Source organism: Caretta caretta, chromosome 10, assembly GCF_965140235.1.
Source record: "Caretta caretta isolate rCarCar2 chromosome 10, rCarCar1.hap1, whole genome shotgun sequence".
In the NCBI taxonomy this organism is placed as follows: domain Eukaryota; kingdom Metazoa; phylum Chordata; order Testudines; family Cheloniidae; genus Caretta; species Caretta caretta.
The window spans coordinates 27,669,853-27,688,405 of NC_134215.1; the positions used below are offsets into that span (position 1 = coordinate 27,669,853).

The 18,553-nt window shown below is 39.6% G+C and overlaps 1 protein-coding gene across 39 annotated transcripts in view; it reads right to left on the bottom strand.

Annotated features, from left to right (window-relative positions):
- The window catches only part of RBFOX1 (RNA binding fox-1 homolog 1), a 2,443,894-nt gene that overhangs the window by 251,180 nt on the left and 2,174,161 nt on the right, over positions 1-18,553 (bottom strand). The gene's annotated exons all lie outside the window — the stretch shown is intronic.

The following is an 18,553-nucleotide window of genomic DNA, read 5'->3' on the forward strand; positions in this document are numbered from 1 at the left end:
ATATTTTACCCTCAGTAATCTGAGTTTTGTTTTTCTTTTTAAAATATTTCTGAAATGTTTGAAAAAAAAATCTTGGGATTTTAACATATATTGGTTAAAACAAAATAAGTTAATTTATCTTAAAAATAAAAATCTTCCCCTATCATAGTTAGGCAATGATATTCACTGAAAATAATGAATTAAAAAGGATTAAAACTATATACTAAAACTATAAATAGCCACATGCAACATCTTAAAGGATGATTGTTTGAAAAAGGAAAAGTTAATCTCTCTTACATTTTTTGGCCATAGTACCATAAAAACTTTCATAATCTTCCAGGAGCACTAGCAATATTTTATCCTAACTTCAATAGATAAGAAGTACAATAAGAAAAAAAATCTTTGATCCAAGAGTTATGTTGTTTGTCCTGCACGTAGAGAAAGGGGGAGAGGGAAATCATTAACAGATGTTGCAGAGTCTCCACTGATCATGTAATGAAAAGTGTTATGAAGTGTGTGTCTGAAAACCGTGACCAGGCATAATGATTAAAGTAGTATCAAAATGGGTATGTAGAAAGCACAACAATTTTTCTACAGATGTATCATGCATAATCTATTGAGGACCAAACACAGAGCTGTTCACATTCATAGATTCATAGATATCAAGGTCAGAAGGGACCATTATGATCATCTAGTCTGACCTCCTGCACAACGCAGGCCACAGAATCTTACCCACCCACTCCTACAATAAACCTCTCACCTATGTCTGAGCTATTGAAGTCCTCAAGTCATGGGTTAAAGACTTCAAGGAGCAGAGAATCCTCTAGCAAGTGACCCGTGCCCCATGCTACAGAGGAAGGCGAAAAACCTCCAGGGCCTCTTCCAATCTGCCCTGGAGGAAAATTCCTTCCCGCCCCCAAATATGGCGATCAGCTGAACCCTAAGCATATGGGCAAAATTCACTAGCCAGATACCCAGGAAAGAATTCTCTGTAGTAACTCAGATCCCACCCCATCTAACATCCCATCACAGGCCATTGGGCCTATTTACCATGAATATTTAAAGAAATATTTAAAGTTGGACTGTGAGCTTTTTCTATGGATATTTTAATTTCACACCTGATTGGTAATTCCAGGAACTAACCTCAATTTGTTCACGTCAGATAATATGAAAGAGTAAGGGTTCTGTGAGGTTACCAATATCTGCTCATTTACTGTAGCTTAATCACTGACCTGAAATAGATATAAGTTGGAGGGATCTGAGGTGATTGATTGGCCTTATAAACAATAGTTCTCATTAAATCAAAGCTGTTAACTTTAAAAACCCCACCAAGACACATGCTCTAAGGAGACTGTGTGATTTTTATCATTCTGACCTTTGACCCATCTCTTCTTTGTACTACCTCCTCCTATTGTTCAGGTCTAACTTAGGCCCAGATTCTTTTAGTTTAATGAACATGAAGTTAAGGATGTGCATAATTCACTGCTCATTCAGAGTGCAAGCTCTTCTGGGCAGAGAATTTGCTTTATTTGTTCTGTGTGATGCTATGCATTGTTATGACACTATATAAATAATAATATAAACAGGACCTCAGATGCCACTATCAAGGAGATGGTATTAAAGCCAAGACAGACTATGTAAGAACATAACTGAGACCACTGTGTGCAAAGATCAGTATTGCAATTGAGCTATTATGCCAAATACTGGGCAGAGATTTCCTACTATTAGAGAAGAAACCTCTGCTTGTTGTCCGAAAAAGGCACTGGTATGGCCCCACCGCACAGGGGGAGAGCAGAATTTCAACAGACCAAACAGACCCACTAGCACCAAATCTGCAGGAGCTCCACAAGCATCACTGTCCTTCCAGCATGGATGGCAGAGGGAGGAGGCTCTGGTGCTAGGTGGATTCACTGGACATGCATTGCCCCAAACAGAGTAGGGGATCAGCAGCAATTGGGGCTACCTTAGTGCCTCAGAGTGCTACTGACATTATTCCATAGGCAAATCAGGAATGACAACTTTCCTGGTTCCTAGGGATTTTCTTTATGCCAAGCTAAGCTACTGAATGGGAATGGGAAAGGATTTGACCCACAGACTGCTAATTGATCAAGTCACTTTCCCATTGCAGGGTTGAAGCCTTGCAAAAGGCAAGTTCAAGTGAAACACTAAGACATGCTGCCCAATTTTCGAATGCATTTTTTTAAAAGCAGGCATATCATATACTCATTAGAAACTAGTGTATTACATGTCTCTGAATGTAATATTTATAAATTAATTCTGGTAGTTGTTTCTGGATTACCATAAGAGATAAAAGGTAAAACAGACTGATAGATGCTACAATCATGTTAATAAATTGAAACAAAATATATTAAATTAATAATTTGACATTTAAAGATATCTACAAACCAACTGAAAAATAAGGAGCAGTGAGAGCTATTTTTAATGAATCTTGCAAACAACTAGTAGAGTTTAATCAGAATATGTTTCACAGTAAGTTAATAGTTTTAATTATATTGTCATGTAAGACTTTATCCTTTTGATAAGTTCCAGAATGTATCTTCTATGGGGTATTCATAATGGTAAACGTCAGGATACACAAGATGGAAAATGTTCATTCTCCTTCTCCCTTAGCAGCACCTTTGATGGGATCTGTCAAGCACTGTTGCTGCATATGCTTAATCCTAGGGCTTTCAGATACAGCTTGTTACCTTCTTGCCAGTTCACCACAGTTTTGTGATGCATTCTATTTCATAGATACTAAGGTCAGAAGGGACCATTATGATCATCTAGTCCAACCTCCTGCACAACGCAGGCCACAGAATCTCACCCACCCACTCCTGCGAAAAACCTCACCAATGTCTGAGCTATTGAAGTCCTCAAATCGTGGTTTAAAGACTTCAAGGAGCAGAGAATCCTCCAGCAACCTACCTGTGCCCCATGCTACAGAGGAAGGCGAAAAACCTCCAGGGCCTCTTCCAGTCTGGCCTGGAGGAAAATTCCTTCCCGACCCCAAATATGGTGATCAGCTAAACCCTGAGCATATAGGCAAGGTTCACCAGCCAGATATTACAGAAAATTCTTTCCTGGGTAACTCAGATCCCACCCCAGCTAACATCCCATCACAGGCCATTATTTATAAGGTTGAGATAAACCGAGTCTGCTTGAAGAAGCTAAAACGCTAACAAGCTAAAATGATTTTTTTCTCACTTAGACTGAATTTTTATTGAGCCAGTTCACAGGTTTACACTTTTGTAATAACTTGTGGGTCTAAATAAAAGAACTATACACAGTGTGATAGGAAGTTTAGCACACAATGTTGTCTTTTCAGATATGGTCAAATGTGATGAATGAGTAGCATTCCTGTACACTTGACCTGGAACTAAGACAAATGTTTTACTAATGCTAAACAATTTTACACTGAAGGAGTTGATGGCTAAGGGAATTGGAAACGAAATATAGAACATTTCCCCACTAAGAGTTCTGATTCAAATGCAGCCTAGGTCAGCAGTGTCTGGAACTGATGTTAGTTGAGGGTGGCCTTTGTGAAATTACTAGATACTTTTAGTCTAGTCCTATTTAAATGACAGTTATTTTTTACATCACAAAAACAACATCACAGTTACCCCTCTTGTTGACAGTCTCAGGAAAGGGGCTAGGAAATGAATTAGAAATGACATAGAAACTTATCTCTATTAGTTTCTGTAGGCGTTTCATCAGCAAGGGAGAGTGAGATCAGAATTAGGAGGCAGGATTAGAGTCAACTGGGAGATGGAAAAGCAGTGGCTTGGAGATGCAGTCTACCGAGGGAAACAGTAGCAAGAGATTGGAAATCTCGGAGAGCTTGGGGAAGGGGATCCATAGATTGCAGGGAAGGACAGTGGGAAAGAGAGGAGGAGCAGGGGGTCCAAGGGTTGACCAAGTTTGCAATGATAGCAAGTGTTCCAAAATTTAAGTTTTCATTTCAAAACAAAAAACGAAGTCTCTAGCTCTTTCGCCCCCAAAGCTGAAAATGCAAATAGCACTGGTGCAAGGATATCTGCCTGACTCTGCAGGCAGCCTGAAATGAGAGGGAGGTGTGAATTGCACCATTACATTTGAGCCCCAATTCGGGACATCACTGAAGCACACACTGAACTTTAAGCCTGTGCGTAAGTAATCTTGAAGTCAATGGACATATGAAGATCTACTGTCACTGGAGTCTTGTGTTGGCATCTAATTTGGGAAGAGCTTGGGTTTGTGAGTGGAGTCTGGAAGAGTATTACTACTACGTTTTTGTTTGGCGACAATAAAAGCATGAGTTCATGTCACTTTTTTGTGTGCATCTGTTTCAAGTTGAATTTTCCTCCTGAAAGAAGTGCACACACAAATAGCACTCAGAAAGATTTTCTGCTAAAAAAAAAAAAGTTAGACACATTCTGAAAACTTCCAATTTTTTTTAAAAACCCCTTATTTTTAAGCCAATTTCATTGTTTTTTTAAAGTCATGGGCCAGGCAAATCTGCTGTACTGTGCTCTACCTCATTCACTTTCATGGGCATTAAATCTTTCCTTTCCCAAAAAAATCAACAATGAAGTGTGAATTGTAATTTTCCAATGGATCAGACAGTCCAACATAGTCAAACAGAGGTATTTCTTATTCTGAATGAAAGACTAATGCAAATACCTGCCCTGAATGCCACAGTAAGTTATATATTTTTAAAAGAACATTGTTGTAGCATTTCTTTAGTATTTTATTGCAATAATTATCTGTCTGATTGAAGATGCTTCCAGCTGGGTTTAGTAGTATTATATAATATACGATATAAAGGTATCCTTTTGCCTCTACAATTTTCTGCAAAAAGCCTACTAGACGAGCTCATTTATAGGAAGAATTCAGATACAGCATTTCTATTTCAGATTTCCACTTTGTAGTTTTCGATTTTACATGTTTTTCCTACTTTAATTGGATGCTGTATGCCCATCGGGTATTTCTGATCATTTATAGGAACAGTGCAATGTAGAAGGAAGAAAATCTCTTCAAGGACCATTACACTTTTTTTTTTTCCTGGACATTTACATGTCTGTGTGCTGAGGGGAGTCTGTATTCTACCTGCTTCAAAATCATCTAATATATATATTTTTTATCAGCTAAATTTCTTAATGATAATCTTGACAGGGATCTGTTGAACGATCCCGAGGTAAAAGTTTCAAAATGATAACGTTGTGTGTCACATTCAAAATGAATGAAAATGAAGAAATTATTTAAAAGCTGGGGGGTTACATGCTATCAGAAATAACTGCAGGGAAAGGAGACATCCAGTTTGGTTACTGATATTTACTCTAAAATAGAAGTTCTCAAACTGTCGTCCGCGAGCTCCATTCAAGTGGTCTGTGGATAGTTCTCTCTAAGGTGTGAGCCTAGGCGCCTGCACACAAGAGAATTAAGGGCCACCCACCTAATTAGTGGAGCTGTGCAAGTGTGGCTCCACTAATTAGGTGCCTGGACCCTGGAGAAGACACACAAGTAAGTGAGGTGATGGCTTTGGGGGGAATAAGGTACAGGTGGGAGGGGGCAGTGGCATGAGAAGAGGGGTTGGGTGGAATTTGGGATGTGCAGGGCTGCGGCGGCCAGAGAAAGAGGCAACTTTCCCCAGCTCCAGGGCTGAGACTGCCGGGGAGACCCCCCCTCCTTCCCAGCCCCAACTCAGGGGCTGTTGTAGTGGGGGAGAGAGGGAGAGACCCCCTCTTTCCCAGGCCCAGCTCGGGGGCTGCTGTGGCAGGGGAGAGAGGAAGAGACCTCCCTGCTTCTGAGCCCCGGCTCGGGGGCTGCCGCAACGGGGGAGACTTTTATCCAAAGTGCTTTACAATAGTTAGCTAACAGTACAAACAACATTTGGAAAGATCATTAAGAGGTCTGCCAAGACCCTCAGCAATTTTCAAGTGGTCCGCAAAAAAGAAAGTTTGAGAACCACTGCTCTAAAACACAGATTTAATACACTTATGGTTTTGAGGTATGTTCTGAAGATTAGAACTGAGTAGAACTTTCATAATGAAACTTGAAATCATATAAAACTCATAAATTTTTCAGTTTTACTTCACTTTCAAATACTCAACACAAATGTGAATGACACACTGAGGTGACCAAATCTCTCAAGCAAGCCAACACACATTTATTTTACAATAAAATCTTGCAAAAATTTCAAAGTGGAATGTTTCTATTGCAAAATGAGGCAAAACTCTGCTCTTCTGAGTGTATTTTGCTTTGCTATTTTAACACTGTCCTAACAACCCACTTCAATCAAAAGCAAACTTTGCGTGACTCCCTTCAAAGTGAAATTGGCTGGGTTTCACGCAACTCTATACACAGATTATACACATTACCACTTCTGTTTGACCTAACTATACCTTAATAATAATTCAACCAAACAAACAAACAAATCTTTTTATCAGGCAAAACTGGAAAGCACAGACATTTTACTATATAAACTGAACTTTTTGGATCAGAAAACATATTTAGTTCAGAAGACTCTTTATAGTAGGGCTCAATTACCAATAATAACCAGATTAATTTCTATGATCATGTACCCTCAGTGATATAATTTACATTCTTTGTATCCTTGTAACTGTGTCTAAATTGAAATAGAAGGGAAAACTTATCTTTCTGGAAAACTAGAACATGCATACTAAAATGTCTGTGATAGCATGCTATGTTTCACCTCACCACCATACAATAAAATAATAATAATAATAAATAATAATCAATACATTGCACACAACTTTCATTAGATCTCAAATAACTTTGAAACCATACATTAATTTTTTAAGATGCTTGACACAACTTTGAAGCTGATGTCATTTGAACTGCTTAAATGAGTTTGCCTTTGCCATGGTACCCACGTAAAGCCAATGCACTATAATGGAGATATAAGACAACTTTGCTTAGGCTACTGAAACCAATATTTGAGGAGGCTCTACTGGTAGGCTGTCTTATACCTATTACACAGAAGAGGAATCTGAAGCATCAAGAGATTTCACAGCTTCACTAAGCTCGCACGGCAAGATATAGACAGATGCAGCAATAGAAACTAGGAGCAAGGTCCTGACTTGCTACACTTAGTCTACACTTAATTGTGTTGGCCCTCATGTCTTGTTTTATTCTAGAACATAGAATCCTCGTGTAATTCAACTGTACAAGTCCTCTCGCTATTAAACAGGAGATGGTTATATCTAGGGAAGTGAAATGCTTTTATTTACTTTTTTTTTCTACAAGTAAATAGGTTAATTTGTGGAATCAGATAGGAAATTTATTTGAAACTTCCTCAGTTTATCTAACTCTTCGTGTTGCTTTAATATGAAATCCAGGATGGGAACAAAGAAAGCTGTGTTTTGGCAGTCAATGTCTCCTAGATATAGTACTAATTGGCATCCAAAGGATCTTTTTGTCCAATGGAAAGATAACATCCCCACCAATACTGGTGGTTAGTGTCCCTTGTGGAATGCTATCCACTGGTACAAAACACATGCACGTTTCAGTGATGTGGTGTTAGCTTGAGTTTAATGTAGGATGGAGAGGATCCTCATATTAAAATACTACACAATAGTAAGAAAATCAATAATGCAGATATGCTTTAAAGGCAAAGGAAAAGGAAACTCCTCGTTGGCGACGACTACTCTATATAGCTCCTGCAGAGGAGTCACTTTCATAAGGTTTTTGTTAAATCTGTTATGAAACTGACACTTGACCAACTCCTAAGGGGCACTTCATGGATGTGAGGTATTCAGACTTAAATAAAATGATTTCTTCTATCACGTACAGTAAAAAAAAACCCTAAAACATTTAATTTATAAAGAGATACTGGAGGAAATGTAATATTGAATTTTAAACTACATTGAACATTTATAAGAACCTCAAATGTCTATAATTTTAAAATCTATGTATTTGGACTTTTATTAAGTTTAAAGAGAGTTTAGAACAGGCATGTTCAGGAGATAGGGGGCAGGAAATAAAGAACTCCGGAGTCCTAATTTTGTCTCTGACATGACTCCCTGTATGGCCTTGGGCAAATTGCCTAACTTTTCCTTGATGAAAGGAGGATTATGCCGGTTACTTACGTCCTTACCAATTGTGTTGTCAGGATTAATATTTATGATGTGATCTGAAGATTAAAATATTGCTAATTTAACTATTATTCATAGTTTATATGTCCATAAAGGTTCCTCACACACCTCGGATAGACTACTCTTCCCAACCCCACCTCCCTCCGGGGGGGAATATTCTTGTCTTCCATTCATCAGGCCTGGAGCTTCTTCCTATATGGTGCATCTCAGCCAACATCAGCAGACACCAGTTTATCAGCCTCAGATTCTGCACTCTATATTCAAACCTATTCTGACCATAGGGACAGAGCCCAAGGACCCTGCCTTAATCCATCCTGGAGAGGCCAGCTATAGTCTAATACAGTGCAGGAAGGTGCTCGATAAGCATTTCCATACACCTCCACCTGAACTTCATCTCCTCTGCAAATTTGGTCTTGAGCCTCTTGAACAAAGATAACCAAACTGTGTCAAATTTTGTTGCAGTTTTGTGATGAGGGTCAAAGTCCTCTAGGGACTATAATCTCATATGTAAGCAGTGTCAGGATGAGCTCCACCCTGACATCTGGTGGTGAGGTGTGGCAAGTTGTGGAAAAGAACTTCAGGGGCCGATCTCATTTGCATAGGCACACCCACCACGCCTAGAATGAGACCATAGCTGCCCAAATGGTCACTTTGGCTGCTGTGGGATCCCCAGTGTCTCTGTTATCGGGGCAGGAAGAATAAATTGTTATTACCCTGATTATGGGAACTGTGCTTGGAACTGTACGTGGCCTTTTGTTATGATGGAGGGATTCACCATCAACTAAGTAGCACTCGCTAGGCAAGGGTCATGGTTCCAAAACTGTGTGAATGGAGAGAGGCTGGGGACAAGTATTAATACTTGGTGGCATGGGCCCCTTGGTGAGGGCCTTACATGCTAATTGCACTTCCTCCTCTCTCCCCTGTGGAATATCAGAGCTAATTTTGATTTCATTAGAAGTCTAGTTATAGGCTGCTGAGCTCACTTTGGGCTGACAGTGCACGAGCACTGGGGCTCCCCTACTACAAGCTGAATTCACCTAAGAGCTGAAATCACTGAGTGTTGTGTTAAGTAGTGGGGGAGCCTGAAGCTATATTGTGGAGCGGTTGGCGGGCCGGCTGGAGTGCCTTGCGGATCGGCTGGTGGAGCAGTTTGTGGATGGCAGGAGCTGCTTGTGGGCCGTGGAGCTGAGCGAAGGAGTTCGTGGGGCGGCTGGCGGAGCGGAGCGCAGCTGAGCAAAGGAGTTCGTGGGGCGGCTGGCGGAGCGGAGCTGAGCGAAGGAGTTCGTGGGGCGGCTGGCGGAGCGGGGGGCGGCTGGCGGAGCGGAGCGCAGCTGAGCGACGGAGTTCATGGGGCGGCTGGCGGAGCGGAGCGCTGCTATGGAGCGGTCAGCTTCAGATCATGTAAGGTGCATCTTACCCCCGTCCCATTTCCACCCAGGTTGGGAGGTAAAGCTCCGCAGATAAACTTTCGAACTCTGGGGCTGCCCTGACCAGGGACAGAGACTTTTGGGGCATTGGACTTTTGGGACTTTGGGTGATTTGGGGTTGCTGGACTCAAGAACCAAAGGGAAAAGGGCATGCCCCAATTTGCTTGGGGTGGGTTTTTTTTTGCTCATGGGTTGTGTTATGAATCCTGTTGGTGGTGTTTCCCAAACATAATGCCACATTGTTTCTCTCTGTTATTAAAAGGCTTTTGCTACACTCAGACTATGTGCTTGCGAGAGGGGAAGTATTGCCTCTTGGAGGCGCCCAGCGGGGGTGGTATATATTTGTCCCAGGTGACTGGGTGGGGGCTCGAGCCGGTTTGCATTGTGTTATTGGAATGGATCCCCTAGATATTGAACCCGGCCCTTGTTGCTGCCAACTCTGACGGGCAGAAGGGTTACACATAAACAAACTCATCTTCCCCTGGATCAAAGCCAGGAGCGACATCTAGCAATTCAGAGTTCAAAGGCTAGTTCAGCCTGCCAACTAGCCCTTGACTTTTGTGAGTTTACAAAACTACATTTATTTTTAACATGCTCATACTCTATGTGTATATGCCCTTTTACCTTCATTTGGATTCTACCATACAAGACAAGTTTTTGCCGGGAACATTACAAACATAAAAGAATCCAATAACATTACATGGTCCTCTAGGTATAATAGGTACACCACAAAAAGAGACATCAGATAAATATGAAAAGGTTTCAACAAAAGTGATGGACCTTCATGGGGAAATTTGCCACACATCCTTTTTTCTAGAAGGTCCTTCAACCCTCTATTCAACCAAGGGGATAAAGCAAACTGACAAGGATAAGAACAGAAGTCTCAACATCAGCATGCTGCAGCAGTGTTTAACTATTTTTCAATTAAATACGCTTTGATCATTTTCTAGGGAAAAAAGCTATGACCTGTCCTTTAAAGAGATCATTTACTCCTTTGATCTAATATTACACTCATTTAAACTGAACCTTTTGGTGTCACTCTGTCTTATTTAATATTTAGTTATAGAATGTTTGTACAAGTAGGTAAAATTAGTGACACTCCCAAAATGTTACATACTTTATATTGGCAGCTATATTCATGTAGTGACTGTAAAATAAGTCTTTCAGCCGTAATATGGACTTTGCACTGGTACATAGCAAGTATTTTATATTAAAGGTAGGTATTATTTTACCTATAATAATGATTTTTGAAAGGCTACAAAATATTATGGGCTGAACTGTATCTTTATGTCATAGCCTGAAGTAGAACATGGGACAGGACTGCACAGCCCCAGCAAGAACTGCCAAAGGCATTGTACCTTAGGCTGACAAAATGCCTCCTGTAGCACAAGGTGGGAAGGGCTTTTGCAGGGTGCAGTATATGCTCTCTACTTGTTTCCCCTAAGGAAGGCTTACTCTGCTCCAAACTAGTGTCACTTATAGGAGCCCAAAGGTCTACCTTTGTACCCTGACACATTGTAATGAACCAAGGGTGGGAGAGAAACTCCCTGAAACCTCTCTTTCCTCCTTCCCCTTGCACACCTGTGTCAGGCCAGGCACAAATAAAAAGGCCACCACCCATTCAGTTGGGGATAATGGGAGGATAATCAATTTTTTTTTGTATGCAGAAATTTACTTCTATCATTAGACTGAGATTGGTGCAAATTATGTTTGCCATAAAGAGATTTTGTTCAGAACTTTTTAATGTGTGTGAGCGTCTCCTGAATTCTTCTTCTTTAGACAACCATAAACATTTCTCAGTCACAGGATGTTCCAGATAAACATTGCCTTTATCTTATTTTTAAGCTAACTCAGCAATATGAAATCTAGACTGAGAACACTGGAGACTGAAGGCCTCCATCTATCGCTGAACAGGTATAGCCTGTCACAATGGAACCTTCTCATTACTGCCCTAACAATATGCTCATGGCCTGGAGGAGCCATGTGTAGAGGGACACTTCAGACTACAAGTATTCTCAGCCATTGGCCTCTCTGCTGAAACTAAGAAATGACCAACTACCAACATACTTCTCATAGGTCAGTGAATGCCTACCTGGATAGTAACAACTTTGCGTCTTTATGGATCTGGGACAAATTCAGTCAAAGTTATTGCATATCCTCCTGTACACAGTATACCTAAAAGAATCAGATAAAACTTTAAACAGGGTTTGGAGCAAATTAAAATGAAAATAGTGTTCAATATTATCAACTATATCTACAGTAATAATGTAGCTCTTAGAAATTAATATGAAATAAGGCATGAAACTATCTTTTTTTGCAACTTTGTAGGATTGCATAATTGTGTTTTCTACCCTACAGGTGGCCATTAATGTAATGTTTCAAAGACTTCAGATTATTCTAGATATTGGATCTACCTGCAATATTTCTATATGAATCCATACTGTCTCAAAGCTCAGAAGTATTTAGATTTTGATTTTGCCTATTCTAGACTGAGGGGCAGATGCTAAATTCAGCTCCAAACTTTTCCTAAATTTATGGCTGTTGGGGATATGGGATTTTGAGCTGAGTCCATCTGTAGCCTAAAGAAGGCAAAACAGTCTCTACAGAAAGTAGCATGTTCTTATCCTTGTTAGAAATTGTTCCAGTTCATGAGGTTTAGACCTAGACACGAATTTCCTCAAAGTTAAGTAAGGAGGGTAGTTTCATCTGGAGTTCTCTTTGGGTCTCTCTCCAAGTATTTTATTAAGGACTAATGATAATGTGATACTGTCAAAACTTAGTCTCCCATTCTTCTTTCACCCAAATTAATCTCACAATTCTCAGCCTGTATTTATTTCTAGCTATCCCAAAGAGCTATTGATGGTTCCGATGTGATATACAATGGACTACAACTAGTTCTCTCTTCCTTCCTCCCCCCACAGTATGTTAAGGCTGCCATCTGGAAATAAAAGACATTTAGAATTCTTGTAGATTGTTTTGCATATTTTCCCATGTTGCTCCCAACATCTGTCCTCAGGGGGCATCTGAACAGGTGACAGTAATTGTTTTTTCCCACTTTGCTTCCATGACTACTTATGTGAGGAGACAGTAACATTTTTCAGCATATAAAAGATCACCTTATAAATTTACATTCAGCTCTTGTGGAATCATCTTTTCTATGCATTCATTTGGATCTGCCTCTTTGCTCCCAGCAGGGATTCCCTGTAGCCTAACTTCCTGCATCTGATTTTCTAACATCTCCATAGCAAGCAAGACCTTTATGCATATGCATTTACTATTAGACAGTATAAGACTGTTACCCACGTGCCTGTACTTCTGTGGTCTCAACTCTATCCTTCACTGCACAAACTTGGCCTGTTAAAATTGTTAATTGTGTAACTATACTTTCCTATCTATTTTAAGCTAAAGATATAGAAGAAATGAGCTTATCCATTTCTGCATTTAAGGGGCTGCAGAGGCTTGACGATAACCTTTCTTTTTGGATTATGGGGCTCCCCTCCCTAGATGGCTTCTATACCATGGCCCTGGTGGCAGAAAAGCACACGGTAAAGAAGATTTGTTTCTTTTCTTAATTTTAAGTTTTAGGCCTACTGGAAATGCAAGAATTGTCAGAGTAACACCTAGGAGCTCATAAAATGCAGCAAAAGATCTCACTAATAAAAGTTGAGTGAAGAGCAGCCTAAAAATATGAGAGTTTCCCTATTTTGAGGCCTGCTTCCCTTCAGACTGTGAATGGAAAAAAAAAAAGCAAAATATATGGAAACCAAATACAAATTTCATTTTGAACTTTCTAATTGGTCCAAAAGTGTGAATTTCTGACCAGATATTTATTCTCCTACAAACTGTCCTGCAGTCAGACAAGCTGAAAGTGCAAGGCTGACAAGTTCACCACCATGGAGTAGTATGAAGCCAAAGTGAGAGAAAGAGTAAAAAAGGCAACCAAGCAGCACAGGACAGACTACAGTGGCAAAATGGATTTACAAATATTTTGGTAATAATCCAAATTAAAAGATGAAGAGGAAATTAAAATGTCCATGTTTCATGATGTATGATTGCTTCTTCTATTAAGCAACACAATAACATTTCCCAAAATGCATAATAAATGCTCTTCTCCCAAGATTTGTGGGTTTATTCGTTGATAGATTTCTAATTCAGCTATGCTTTTCACTCAGTCTAGCATATACAGTTAGGTAATTATAATCAGCAAGGTGATTAGAGGAGAATGACTAAATCCTGATGCTGTACACAAATTGTTAGCGGCCATTCCAACAGACCTCAAAACAAGAGAAAGAGGAATACAAAGTGGCTGGGTCATGTGTGAATAGCTCAGTTCCTATATCCTGTCTGAAGAGGAGCTGACTGCACCATTGAATATCACAGCTTGGATAAGTTAGTTAATATCTGGAAAATGTTTTAAAGCTTTAAAATGCTATGTAAGTGGTAAATATTACTATAATTATACCTTCTGATGTAAATTACCAGGAAAGGTGATACTTTTCCTTAAAAGGAACAAAAGCAAGATTAATAGACTTTGATCCCATGATTGCCACCTGCTGATAACATGGAAACAAATCAAGGCAGATCCTGTAAAGGGAGCTACTAAATTGTAGGAGCTAACTTTACAAGATATGTAGTGATGTACATCTGTACATTGGAAGGCTGAAGTATTACCCCTCCATTTTGAAAGCAGTGGATTTAGTTGTTCATGTAAACAGGAGTCATGTGACTAATTCCCTGCACAGCACTTTGAAAATTTACAGGTAAGGGTTTAAAAACAAGAGCATTATAACACTGGGGGCAGAGGGGAAATCATTAAAGCAATCAAAAATAAGGTGGAGAGTCATATATTCCAAATTTTTCCTTAAATTTTAAAATCAATCTCAAAATTACAGCATGGAGGAAAATTAGCATCTTGCTACATAAAACAGGATAAAGTCCTTGAGGCACTTAGCCCCTTGGCAAATTATGTCTGGGGATTTCTAGATGAATGAGTTGTATATATGTTTGTAGCTTTTCAGCAGAATGCTGCAGTAGAGTGTTCAGTCTTTACTCTGGAATTAATCCAGGTTCATAAAACTAGTAATACATCAATACAACAGCTGTACTTGAGTGATTATACATTAAAAGTTGATTCACTTTAGTATGAAAACTTAGTAACCACTCTTAAGTTGATTTTGATCTTTTTCACAATCTGTATCCCATCAGCACAAATTACACAATTATTGTTAAGGGAGTAGTGGCCCCTAATTTCAAGATCTTTATAATGCAACTATCTATACTTATTAAAAAACCCAACACTGATAATGATTAGCTTATGACAATATTTTCCAAACTCTTGGCATAACTCAAACCATTTATCAGAGTAAGATCTTGGGTGTCTCTGCTGCTCCTATTCAACTCTATGTTTAGAGTAATCTCATGATTACAAGGCTGGAATTTGGAAAAGACCAAGTTCCACTGTATAGGACACTCAGCTGAATGATGATGCACTGGGTCATGCAAAGATTCCTCATTAAAGGAAAACCATGATGTAAACCATGATGATTAAAGAGTTAAAGGATTTAAATCCTCTGGTCATTCTGCATTTAAGCCACATTCATTGTTATCTACGTCTTCTCTACTGAATTTGCAACTTCTTGGTTATTTATAAATAGATTATGAATTTAGACTATTTAGTTTGGGAGTTTTTAGACTGGGGTGAAGTAACTTTCTGAGGCACATGTCTGGGTTCTCGCTGCTCCCACATCTAACCCAGTTAAGGTTGTTTTAGAGGAGTTGCTGTCGTTAGCTGCATATTAAATACCAGAAGTACCATTTTTAAACGGTACTTTTGTTTTTGTTTTATCTTTGCTGAACTCTGTGATGGCCTCCATTGTGAAACCTTTCCAATGGCAGAGTCTGAAGCCAACAGAACTCAATGTACCAGCCAGCGAGAGATGCAATGTACAGCTCTTGCAAGGTTCTGAATGTCCACTAAAGGCTCTTAAAGCCACTCTGCATCTTGAAGGATCTGTCCTTTAATCATCACCTGTCATAGCCAACATAGCCCTGACTTACATCATGCTTGAGCTCAGAGGACTGTCATGAATGATGGTTTCCAAAGCTACAGCACATAACCCTATGGCTAAGTTATCTTGTCTATTTTCCCTTTCAAACAATCATAGGTTGACATTCTTATGGGTTTCATTTTTTAGCTAGTTAATTAAAAATGGCTCTAATGAGGCAAATCTACAATAGATTATGAGCCAAATGGAGGTTTTGGCAAACCATTACGCTGTTTTAACTAAATCAAATATAGTATTTGAAGCAAGACTTTCTTTCCTGGTTAATAACAGAATACACCTAAATCCTAATGCAAATCTGTTCATTTGAAAATGATATACATTTATAGTAAATTGCAAAGCTACATTGTTACCCTAAGTATAATATTACTAAAATGCCTTTACACAGCCAGCTGGAAATCCTGACATTTCATCCATATTGTTATTTATATACATATTTACGGCAGCCACCTGCTTGTAACTTGGCTCATACCATAAAGCAGTACAGTTCCCCTGTTTCATTATACTTTGACATTTCACTATAACTACATAGCTGGCCATTTCTCAGTTTCCAATTGCTCTGCAGCCGCTCTTGAATTATATTGCCTTGGTAATAGAATAAAGATCTTTCTCCGTGGTAGTACTAGCCTCTTTTTTTCATACCCAGATGGTACAAATCGCTGCTGGCACATGTAACAATTATAGCACAGCTTCTGCTGCTTAAATGAACCCCCATAAACCCCACAGAGTTAGATTAGATTAGGGAATTGGGAGGTGAGCAGGAGGTCTGGCCAGTGGTCTCAGCTGAAGCAGATAAGTATTTGGTACTGCCTGTATATTGCTGTGATGGAATATACAGCACATTTCTAGAGGCCTGTTCAGGGATCCAGTTTCTAAAAATGAGGAAGCAGAAAAGAACACAAACTAGTGATGTTAATAAGACTAATTTCACAATTGGAATCACAGCAGTCTGGAGTATTTTATCTGCAATAGTTTTTATATTATATCTTTTAATATATTGGTTAGTATTTGAAATAAAAATATTCCACAATATTCTACTTTCCAAAGAATACTGTTAGAAGTGGAATCATTTTTAGAGAAAACTATTTCACTGTTGGACAGTTCAGATCAAATATTCAAAGTTTTCCCATATTCTTGTTCTCACTCAAACACTGCAGTGAACCAATAACTCTTTGATGGCCTCTGTCCATTATGAAAGAGATTGGTGGCCTCTGTTCAGTCCCTGATGGACAGTGTCCACTACATGAAAAACACATTCCAATTAGCTCTCTTTGGAGCAGAAAGGCCAATAACTGCACACAGTGAGAATGAATTACCTAAAGGTGGCTCCCTGAAAACAGAATGAGATGGATTGACAGAGATGGAGGGTAGCTTCTGTGGGTGCCAAACCTACTCACTAATAAACAAATATTTAGTGTTGTCAATCTAATACCCTGTCACAAGCCATTTAAAAACCATGTCAAAAAGTAGCACAGGCTAAATAGCCTGGTTCGCCATGCATTTACACCAGAGTAAATCAGGTGTTATTCCACTGAAGACAAAATAGTATAAAATCAATATAAGTGAGAAGAGAATCCAGCTCACCATTTATTTATGTACATTTATTTATAATGAACTAATCAGGCACTCAGCGCTTGTAAAGCATTACAAATATACAAAGCTAAGGATCAAAATCCATAATAGAAGGATTAACTCATCTATAATAATATTTATGTCACTCATTCTATTTACTCTACCTAACAGTTGCCTTCTCCATCAACGCATCCTACGTTCCTCAGACTCAACTCAACCCAACCCCAGGTAGGAAAACAGAGGAACCCTTGTTATGTGCCCAGAAACATTAACAAATCAGGACTCACTGGAGCAAGGGAGCAATTTTCAGAGCCAATTGTCCTTTGTTAACAGAGTTTCACCACTACCCCCCTTCCTTTTTAAAACGGGTCTCTTAGCTTGAATATCCCTGATGATTGCAGCTTCCTATGACATCACATAAGGAGAGAGGTGGCTTATCACAAAGCCAAGACCAAATCTATTTGGGGCTTTACAGGTCAAGATGAATGCCTAAAATCCCACCTGCAAACTAACTGGAAGACAACGAGCCTGGAGTGAAATCCCATTTAATAAGAAGGCTGCATCATTCTGCGCTATACCATACTGCTTCATACTGGACAGCCATACTGGGTCAGACCAAGGGTCCATCTAACCCAGTATCCTGTTTTCGGACAATCGCCAATGCCAGGTGCCACAGAGGAAATGAACAGAATAGGTAATCATCACGTGACCCATTCCCTGTCACCCACTCCCACCTTTTGGAATGGTCTCAAACTGCAGTCCCATGTCCTGTAAAGAGTCCTGCACTAGTCTAGTCTCATGGATCATGGTAGTGAGAACCACATTTTGCAGGCGGGAGGGTGAATTAGGAAATGGTTACCCACTTCTCACCAAGCAAAGATGAAAAAAACCACCAAAACCACACAGTTTCCCCAGCAGCCAGGAGAATGTAACAGGGCCTCCAGGTTGTAAATCTCACTCTTATCTGAGTTGAGAATCAGCAAGCTAGCCCTCCTCCAAGACCTGGTCTTAGCCGGACAACAAAGGCCAGATTTCTAAAAGACCTCAGGCCCCAAAATAAATTGCTATGTTTTCAAAAGTGCTCAGCACCAATGTCTTTTGAAAATGTAGCCACTTATTTTGGGGCCCAAATCTAGCCCTAAGTAAGTTACTCCCCTATGTTAGCAAGTCAAAGAAGTTAAGAGCCAGACCTGGGCATCTTTCACATATGGAGGACAACATAACCCACATTTTCTCATTAACACTTTTTACAGCAACAGTTTCATATCAACATTGAAAAGGGATGAAGGGGAAGACCTCTGTGGCATTCTGCATCAGAAAGCCACAGTGGCAAATAACCAGTTGCCTAAATCTAGCCTCTGGGATCTTTCAGAAAGAAGGAACAGAGTCACTCAAGGAGCACAGGACCATAACTGTG